We start from the raw sequence: 11,273 nt of genomic DNA, 5'->3' as shown, positions 1-11,273 counted from the left end.
AAGGCTTTGGAGCTCAGTGCTGGAATGAGCGGCTCCCAGATGCCATCCCTGCTTAATAGTGTCTCTGAGCTCCCCTTACCACCCAGGTTGGCACCCACTACAAAGAGTGAGGTTGGCAGAAGCTGTGAGAGACTGAAGGAGATTTCCACACATGCTGCTTAGACTCAGTCCATACTGCATTCATTGAGGATTAGTCCTCATCACAACCTACAGTCCTGGTTCATGGCCCTCAGCGGCGCTCTTTAAAAGCCCGCTTCCTACCTGGTGCCAACCGTCTGCCTGGGCCATTTATCTGGCTTTATCTGATATGCATGACCTACTGTTAGAGCCCCAGGGCTGGAAGACACATTAGCAGATAAAAGACGAAGGATATTGCTTTTATATACGGCTATGGGAGAGGTTAGTGGAAATGGAATCCAAGTGGACGTATATCATTATTATTTTTTTCTCTCATCTGTTTGGGTGCATAGCATGACCAGGATATAATTGAGAGCGACTTTATGGTCAGTCTCTTGAATTAAGTTGCTAAAACATGTCCATTTGCAACATAGGTCACAGTTATTATTCTGTGCTGTTATACGTCATTGATTCAATGAAAAGCCGTTTACTTCTTTAGGCCAAGAACACTAACTATAATGGTGATAACTATAACAATAACTATATTCCACACCAGTGCATGATAATATTCTATTTATAATAAGAACACATACCAGTTATGTCATCTACTGATGGATTCTGATTGACTTTCAATATTTTTATCGATTATTGGCTGAAACAATATATATATTTCAGTGTGATTCCAGCAATGTTCCTCTGTGCCATTATTGTTATAGTTGTGGTGTGGACGGTGCTATTCTTTTAAATGTAGGAACCATATCTTTATCGTTATCGCTATACTTTGTTGGAATGGGCCTTAAAGGAGAGTTCACCCAAAATAGAAAAATCTGTTCATTATTTACTTTTGTATGACTAACTTGAAACAAAATAAACTATGCAACATTTCATTCAAGCATAATACACGACACAAAGCAATGTGTAATTCAAACTTTGTTTCATTAAAATGTAAAATTCCTTCATATTAACATGGAACATTGGGTAGTGTTTTCACTGACCTTTCTTAGTGTGTACAGTCAAAAACTGTTCAAAAACAAAATATCTTCTTTTGTTTTCCACAGAGAAAAAAGCAACATGAGTTTGCATAAATGATGAAAGGAATGTCTTTGTGTGTGTGTGTGTGTGTGTGTGCGTGCGTGCGTGTGTGTGAACAATCCATTTAGAATTTGGTTGAATTATCCCTTTTAATACCATAGAAACAAGTGTGCTCTAATTCATTTTCTCTTTCATTTCAGGCTGTATTTCACTCCACTCCAGAACAGAGTGCATTCTAGCAAAACTTTCCAGTGCATCATTGTAATGTAGCCTTCCTCTCTGTAAATAGCTTGCTTTTAGACAGATTATTATGAGAGTTTAATGCCACGTGAATCGAGAATTTAAAAAAAAACCCGAGCCAAATGAAATGGCCAGGCGAGTGAACTGGCAGCCATCCACGTTATAAGTGTAAATATAAACAGCATTAAACTAGGGTTGCAAATATTGAGTCCCTTGATACTAATGAGAGTGCTTTGCAGAGAGTGGGCTAGGATCACTGAGAGGCCTTTCATTCTGACAGATGCAAGCAGATTTTTGCTGAAACTGGATCTCGTTGCAGGAGCATCCCAGTGCGTTATTTTTCCTGTTGTTTAGGAGCAAGGCCAGCCTCCTGTGGAGAGGGCCTGTTATTTCGGTCTGTTGCGGTCTGTTCTAATGACCCCACCCACTCAATCTCATGCTCAGGAGGGCAGCATGACCGTAAATGTGTTGATGTGAAATCATTATAGCGTGTCAGCATGTGGGCTGCGGTTCTGTCAGAGCGCACAGTTTCTAAAAGAACCAGAGTTCACTACACAATAATTAATGGGCTGAACTTTCCAATGATATAGTACAACTTTCCTGGCAATGGCTATACTTGCATCTGCTACGTGGGCTTAGGAGGGTCTTTGTGGGTAAAAAATATTTACCAAGGTGTCATGCAACTGATCTTGATATCCAGTTACCTGAGTGTTGAGAGATGGTCAGGGAACTTTGAACTCCATTAGAACAAGTACAGTGCATGCTGATTTTCTTAGGTTACCAGGGAGGGCAAATGCGTAAAAGAGTTTAGGCCTGTTTACTCCAAAAACCTTATATATATATATATATATATATATATATATATATATATATATTATTATATATTATATTATTATTATTATTATTTTATTTCAGCTAGTTGCCAAAGCAGCATTTCCCATTTTCATTTAGTTAAACTTGATTTACCAAAATAACTAAAACTAAAACTGAAATAAAAATTTCAAACAAATGTAAAATTTACAGAAATTATAAAAAAAGTGTTAAAGTTAGAGGGTCAAATAAAGATGGAAGAGATGTGTTTTAAGCCGATTCTTGAAGATGGCTAAGTACTCAGCTGCTCGGATTGAACTACAATAAAATAAAAATGGAAAATACAAAAAAGAATATACTATAAATGATAATGTACCCCAAGTATACTAAAATAACACTGCAATTCCCTATTCTCATAAAATTAGAGTGATTATAAAAATTGTATAGTTAACTTTGTTTTATTTGTAAGTCCATTCCATGCCAGTGATGTCATCACTTTTGTGTTCTATGGAATACATGGTCAAACAGGTCTGGAACACTATGAGAAATTATGACAGAATGTTCATTTTTGGGATTAACCTTTCCTCTAAGTTCACGTGCTACTTGTATTATCAGTGTAACATGGTTTACTAGAATCACTTTCATTGATGATCAATACAAGTATTATAGTAAACTATATGGCACTATTTGTTGGTCTACCTGGAGACAGTTCTGTGTGCCATCACATGAGTAATCGAGTCCTGCTGAGCTGTAGAGGGTGGCATGAGGATGAAGGGGTACAGTTCTAGGGTGCTGAAAACCAAGCTCTCAGGGTACATTGGAGCACTTGTCTTTCACAGCAGGGCACTGTTGTCACCTCTTCTCTCTCTCTCTCTCTCTCTCTCTCTCTCTCTCTCGTTCCCCCATCTCCCTCTCTGTGTGTGTGATAAGGAAAGGCTCTGAGCAGCTGAGGTCAGTGCTGGTCGACAGCGAGGGGATTGTGTTTCTCTGCTCTCCCTGCTGTAAATGAATCCCACTTTGGCAGGAACAGCCTTCACACTTTATGTGAGTAGCTGACGCAATGAGGCCACAGACCAGTTTTGTCAATCTCAACAAGATTTTAGGTTTAATTCAAATAATGTACAAGGAAAATTATATATTAGGTGCTGCATTTAAAGCATTTAGTAATCTTGATTAATGTTAATTTATGCACACTACCATTCAAAAGCTTCATCAAAAAATATATTATGTATTTTGGTTTTCACAAAAGAAATATTAAGCAGCACAGCTGTTTCTGTTTGATAACAATAAGTCACAAGACTTGAGTAATGGCTGCTGAGAATTCTGCTTTGCCATTGCAGCAATAATATATATTTTTTAAAACATTAAAATAGAATACAGTTATTTAAAATTGTAATAATATTTTATAATAGTAAGTTTTTTACTGTATTATTGATCAAATAAGAGCATAAGAGACTTTCAAAAACATTTAAGAAAAACTTTGCCGACCTTAATTTTGAATGTGTATGCTAATGCTAACATTTCAAAGTTTATAATTATGTATATAAATAAATAAAAATGTTAATTAATAAAATAAGTATAAATTAACATGAATAATGAACAACAGTATATTTATAAAGTAACATTTAAATAGATAAAATAATTTATATATATATATATATATATATATATATATATATATATATATATATATATATATATATATACAGTATTGTTCAAAATAATAGCAGTACAATGTGACTAACCAGAATAATCAAGGTTTTTAGTATATTTTTTATTGCTACGTGGCAAACAAGTTACCAGTAGGTTCAGTAGATTGTCAGAAAACAAACAAGACCCAGCATTCATGATATGCACGCTCTTAAGGCTGTGCAATTGGGCAATTAGTTGAAAGGGGTGTGTTCAAAAAAATAGCAGTGTCTACCTTTGACTGTACAAACTCAAAACTATTTTGTACAAACATTTTTTTTTCTGGGATTTAGCAATCCTGTGAATCACTAAACTAATATTTAGTTGTATGACCACAGTTTTTTAAAACTGCTTGACATCTGTGTGGCATGGAGTCAACCAACTTGTGGCACCTCTCAGCTGTTATTCCACTCCATGATTCTTTAACAACATTCCACAATTCATTCACATTTCTTGGTTTTGCTTCAGAAACAGCATTTTTGATATCACCCCACAAGTTCTCAATTGGATTAAGGTCTGGAGATTGGGCTGGCCACTCCATAACATTAATTTTATTGGTTTGGAACCAAGACTTTGCCCGTTTACTAGTGTGTTTTGGGTCATTGTCTTGTTGAAACAACCATTTCAAGGGCATGTCCTCTTCAGCATAGGGCAACATGACCTCTTCAAGTATTTTAACATATGCAAACTGATCCATGATCCCTGGTATGCGATAAATAGGCCCAACACCATAGTAGGAGAAACATGCCCATATCATGATGCTTGCACCTCCATGCTTCACTGTCTTCACTGTGTACTGTGGCTTGAATTCAGAGTTTGGGGGTCGTCTCACAAACTGCCTGTGGCCCTTGGACCCAAAAAGAACAATTTTACTCTCATCAGTCCACAAAATGTTCCTCCATTTCTCTTTAGGCCAGTTGATGTGTTCTTTGGCAAATTGTAACCTCTTCTGCACATGCCTTTTTTTTAACAGAGGGACTTTGCGGGGGATTCTTGAAAATAGATTAGCTTCACACAGACGTCTTCTAACTGTCACAGTACTTACAGGTAACTCCAGACTGTCTTTGATCATCCTGGAGGTGATCATTGGCTGAGCCTTTGCCATTCTGGTTATTCTTCTATCCATTTTGATGGTTGTCTTCCGTTTTCTTCCACGTCTCTCTGGTTTTGCTCTCCATTTTAAGGCATTGAAGATCATTTTAGCTGAACAGCCTATCATTTTTTGCACCTCTTTATAGGTTTTCCCCTCTCTAATCAACTTTTTAATCAAAGTACGCTGTTCTTCTGAACAATGTCTTGAACGACCCATTTTCCTCAGCTTTCAAATGCATGTTCAACAAGTGTTGGCTTCATCCTTAAATAGGGGTCACCTGATTCACACCTGTTTCTTCACAAAATTGCTGACCTCAGTGATTGAATGCCACACTGCTATTTTTTTGAACACATCCCTTTCAACTAATTCAACTAATTGCCCAATTGCACAGCCTTAAGAGCGTGCATATCATGAATGCTGGGTCTCATTTGTTTTCTGAGAATCTACTGAACCTACTGGTAACTTGTTTGCCACGTAGCAATAAAAAAATATACGAAAAACCTTGATTATTCTGGTTAGTCACATTGTACTGCTATTATTTTGAACAATACTGTATATATATATCCAAAAAGTCTGCATGCTTAAATATAAATTGGAGAATAGCAGGTCACACCAGACATGTCAACACCATTTCTGGCATGCAGCTCTCCTTTACCCTTGCTCCAAATTCACCTTTACAATGATTCCTTTTCACTTTCACATGCTACCGGAAAAGGCAACAATCAATATTACACTGCTTGGAAAAGCTAACATGCGAATATGTGAGTAGCTTCAGAGCTAAATGTTTTTTTCGCCCCCCTCCCCAGAGGTCCAGAGCAGTGTTTGTGTATTTTAAGTGCCTCTGAGAATATAAAACTAGCAGGAGTTCTAACAGGCCGGGGCAGACTGTGGGTGTCTGGTATCATGTTGAATTAAAACTCTGTCAACACACCGAGTATGGCAGGGTCACATTTCATCCCTATAACTCCACCCTGCAGTTATATGTGTAGATGAACATAGTTGCCTACTGCACATCAGACACACACAATTAGAACCCTGTGATCTGCGATGGGATTGCACTTTTTTTATATATACTTGTCTTTTGCTTTTGTACAGTTTTGTAAGGTTCGGTTCAGTACACGACAACCGGAGATGATTTTCGATCCAAATTCCCCTTGTCACCGACTGTCAAGCTTTGTTTACTGAAAATTCCCCGTACAGATGTACAGTGGGATTGAATGCCATTCCTAATTGATGACATCAAATGAGAAAGGATGACATCTTTTGTCGGGCTGCATTACTGTCAGTGTGAATTATTAAGGGTCTCTGGGGGGGTTGACAGTTGTTGCTCTGTGGTGCTGTCTTTGAATACTGATGTGTTACGACACCGCGTCATGTCTATAAAGGGGTGTTTCTGCTTCAAGGTTGAGAGGCACAGCCCTCACCCTTTCTTTCTCTCTCTTTGTCTTCCACTGTTTATATAACTCTCTCAACCACTTCGGTTACCAATCCATCTCTCTTCCTCTTTATCACATTACTGCAGGGCTGTGCTTAGAGAAGCAACAGCATTAGAGTTAGTGAAAATCACTTCCAGGGCCCGTCTGCCCCCCTTCTCCTGTATGGATACATAAAGTTCAGCCTTCGTCTTATTAGGCCTGACAGCTCTACCACTGTTCCCCGCTCACTCATACATTATAAACAGCTAAATCTCTCACCGGAGAGAAAACTGCTGGTCTTAAAGCAGGCATGTGTGTTTAACGGAGCCTTACAGGCACAATCAAACTGACTAATACGTGGGTTGATTTAATTCTCACGTTCTGATTTGTACAATCTGCAGTTCACTGGTGAGTTGTATATGTGCACACATTGTATTTTTCCCCTGGAGATTGTTGCTTGAAGGGGACATCTGTCTGCGACTCTGTCGGTGCACTATAAATATGCCTATGCGGTAAGGGTGTGTGAAAGTGCACGTGTTTGTGTATGTGTGTGACAGAAAAAAGTTGATCAGATGGTTTGAGCTGAGCTCAACTGCATACCTGCTACCCACTCTGTCACCTCCATAGAGCCCTTCATTGTTCGTCTGTAGCGACTCCCTCCTGTATGCAGGTCCAGACATGGCTGAGCCCCAGGCAAAACACAATCTACACATAAAAACACTGGCACACACAGGGGAAGAAACAAACTTTGGCCCGTGTAAGCAAATAAAGAGACTGTATTTGGAAGGCTGGATGTGGAACGAATAGTACACTTCAATTGCAATGAAAAATCATATATTATCTAGTATTTCGTATATATATATATATATATATATATATATATATATATATATATATATATATTTAGCATTTTTTTGTTGTTGTTGTCTGCTTAGTGCTCAATGCTATATTGCATCTTCAGCTTTTTGACCTTAAAAATAACTGAATAGCCCCCGATAAATGAGAATTAGGGTTTTGTGGCTTTTAGTCGATGTTCATGTCTAACACACTCCTAGAAGCTGACAAACTTTTAGCTTTAAATGTAACTTTTAGCTGGTAAAATACTGTTATCTGAATCATATGCATTTTTTTCTGTCTAGAATGAGAATTTCCCTTCACCTAATACTAGGGTGACCATATGCGCCGTTCATACGGGACACGTCCCAGCCAGAATTTTAATAATGCCTTAAACATCCAGAGCAGCTTGACCAATAACATGTAGGTATTGTACATAGTCGACCAATCGTGGGGCTGCGTGTGAGAAGGTGAGATTTAGAACGAACAATCAAAGCTATGCAAATATGCGCACGTGTTTGTTCGTTCGATTGACTTGAAGTGTCGCTGCGCACAAATCCAAAAAAAAAAAAAAAAGTGCGCCACAATCCTTCAAGACGAACGAACATACACGTAAAAGCGATTCAAAAGCATAAGGAGCCGTCTGCTCTGCTCTTTATAGCTCTCATGATTCACAACAATCAATCTGCACCGTAGCCAAAACCTGGATATTTTAGGCAAAATTAAAATCCTGGCTGGGACGTGTCCCGTATGAACGGCGCATATGGTCACCCTACCTAATACAGATGACTTTTGTGACTTCATCTGAGCCCTTCACTATGTCATACTGTTTCAACAGGAAAAGAAAGAATAATGAGTTAGATGAAAACAATTTATATTTCAAATAAATTATGTTCTTTTGAATTTTCTATTCATCGAAAATATTAAGAAGTATAACTGTTTACAACATTGATAATAATGCAAAATATCTCCGAATCAGCAAATTAGACTGATTTATGAAGGGTCATGAGACACAATCATGAGGGCACATAAGAGAGTGGACAAGCAGCATTCTTATATCTTCGGTATGTTGTGAATTTGTCATCATGAATCCATTCCTTAGACTGCATCATTTGGCTGTCCTGTCAAGGCCTTCATCCCAGACGTCTTTACTGGCTCTGTGAGGAATGTAAGTACAACCACCATGACTGTTTTGTCTGTGAGAAATCACCGTTTGGGGTTAAGATGTGGTCTGTTAGGTCTTGTTGACTGGATAATGTTTGTATTATCTGAAATTGGGTTGTTTCAGTATGTTCAGCATATGTATTTGTACATGTGTGGTGGAGTGAAAAGACATAGAGATAAATTGCATGTTTCCATTGAGTTCAAGAGCAGGAGTGAAGGTTCTCTGCTGAAGAGGGCCACGCTTTCAATCTCCAGCATGTTTCTCAGCATGTCGCTATACTTATGAGCCTCACAATGTGTGTCAGTGTGGCTTTTGCCCCAGCTTGACTTTATACAGGAGAGAAAAAAGGGCTTTCTTCATGTAAACATTTTCATTGGAAAGATTCTCCAACCACCTAAGACCTGCTGTGGTTTTTGGCATAAGAGTTAGGCTCTTGCCATTTTTAAGGATATGAGAGGTTTGTCTTGGCTAACTTGAGTGGCCTTATGTCTACAAATGTTCTCTCTGTCTCATTGAGAGAAAGATTAATGTTGATGTTTCGGTCCAGCGTTTTGGGGGGGGATTTGCCATACGTCTCCAGGGAGGACACGTTTATACTTCTATCTCTGCATAAACAAAAATGGCACATGCGTCACAGGTGTCAAGCACTCACGGAGATCACAGGGCTGTTAAACTAGCACCGTGCAGCTTCCATCCAGATTTGTTTTTTTATTTACACTTCAATTGATTTTTATGTTATGTTTATGTTTTTTTTTTTTCATGTAATAGCTGTAATGCGGAGGAACTGTGTAAAATCTGTTTAAAGTGTTGCTGTTCATTTATGAATAACTGTTTATAGTGTCTACTTTCCTCTGGGTCGGACTTATGAAAATATAGCATATAAAAATATTGCACATAAAAATATTGCACATGGAAACATTTCTTAATCTTAAAGAACATGGGCACATAGCTAGATTTAATGGATTAATACAACCCTGGGTCTGCTTTTTATCAGACAGCCTTATTTATTTATATGAGTAAGGTTTCCTGCTTTTTTTCCTCTGGGGTCATGAGCCTTGCTCAGGGTTGGAGGAAATGAAAACAGCCCCATAGTCGCAGTTTTTTTTTTTTTTTTTTTGAAGGCCGTTCTAAAGAGAATAAATGTTCCACTTCAGATATTCTGGATTCCCTTTGTCATTGAAAAGAAAGCTTGAGGTAATATGAGGGTAGGCACTGCATATTTGCACTCACTGGCAAATCTGAACATCTGAAACTATGTGGCCCTTCTTCCCTCTCTCCCAGTTCCCCAACTGCCACATGGATGTGGGGATGGTGTTTATCACCAGTATCAAAGCATAGCAGCTTTACAATAAAATAGAGGAACAAATTCCCATCTAATCCCTGTCTTCATATTCTATATCACTTTCAACTTTGACACATGATGCTTTCAGAAAACCATTGAGCAGTTAAAAAAAAAATAATAATTTCACATTCACGTTTTTTCCCGCTCTATGAGAGTCCTTTGATACTTCTATGGCAGTGTGATATCTTTTATGTTTGTTAATTAGATTCAGAAGGTCACCGTGCCTCATGTCTATGTCAGTGAGACTGTGTGGAAAACGGCAAACCTTTCTTTAATCTCTTTTATCTGGAATCATTTTATGTCATATGTTGGCTTCTCTAAACTGATGCTTAGATATGGATGAAGGTCTTTGGCGCTTTGGCATATACAAAGATGTCCCTAATGGCTCCCACTCCATGGTAAAAGAGAAGTGATGTCACACTGGATTTATATGCAAGCCTTAATGTTTCTATAGCAGTAAATACAATTTAGAAAATCTGGTGTTTTTCAAAGTTTTTTTCTGGTCCTGTATTTAAATATTGTATTCTATAATATAAATATTTAATACTACAAAGATCTGAACCTCTGGAAGTCATGTCTTTCAGTGCAGTGTTTTATGGTTGGTTTGTATGCATGCATAATATTATCTATGTCATCTGTGTCATGCAGACCCAGCTCAAGGTTCACTGATAAAATGCCATGCTCCAGACACTTGTTTTGTTTACAAATTAATATTTTGTCTACTTCGGTACAATCAATTTGCTCCTAAAGCCTTTGCATGTTATATGTTTGAGCAGTTTGACTAAAATATAGCACAGGGGAAACAACAAAAAAGTGAGCAATGAAAATAATATTTTTAGCATGTTAGAATAAGAAGCATAAGTAATATCACCTGTCACAGTGTAAACGTTGTGCCCTTTCAAATTTTTACCCTCAGTTTTTAAATTCAACTTCAAAATACAAAAGATAAATTGGTTGCACTTTATTTAAAGGTGTCTTTGCAACAGTGTGATTAATTACTTTGTAATATTGACAAAATGTACTTACTATAGGGTTGGATTAGGTTTAGGAGTTGCTTGTAATTATGCATAATCTATTGTTATTACTATAGTAAGTACATCTAAATGTTACTGATAAATAATTTTTACTTTTGAAAATTGTTGCATGATTATAATAGAAAAAAAGGTGCGTGTCTTGACAAGCGGTGACAAAATGTCACACACAAAAATGCATGATGATTTACATCAAAAACAGTTTAACTGTTTATTAGGGCAGGTTGTTTTCTCTAACAGTTGCCAGCAGTTGTCTGACTGTGAACCCAAAGTAGAATAACATGACCATCATGCTCGCTGTCAGCTCTGGCAGATGACCAACAAACCATAGCGACCACTGCGTATGTGTATATGCGAGAAAGCACATGAAAAAAAGAGTGAGTGACGGCGATGCCATTGGATAGTGGACCAAATATGGCTCAACCATGTGATTAGACCCTAGGGTCGCTGGCTAAGTCATTTCAGGTTCTGCGTCTGGGCTTTTAATTATTCATCAATGTATTGC

This window comes from Carassius auratus, unplaced genomic scaffold, assembly GCF_003368295.1.
Source record: "Carassius auratus strain Wakin unplaced genomic scaffold, ASM336829v1 scaf_tig00018446, whole genome shotgun sequence".
Taxonomy (NCBI): domain Eukaryota; kingdom Metazoa; phylum Chordata; class Actinopteri; order Cypriniformes; family Cyprinidae; genus Carassius; species Carassius auratus.
This window is presented reverse-complemented; position numbering follows the sequence as displayed.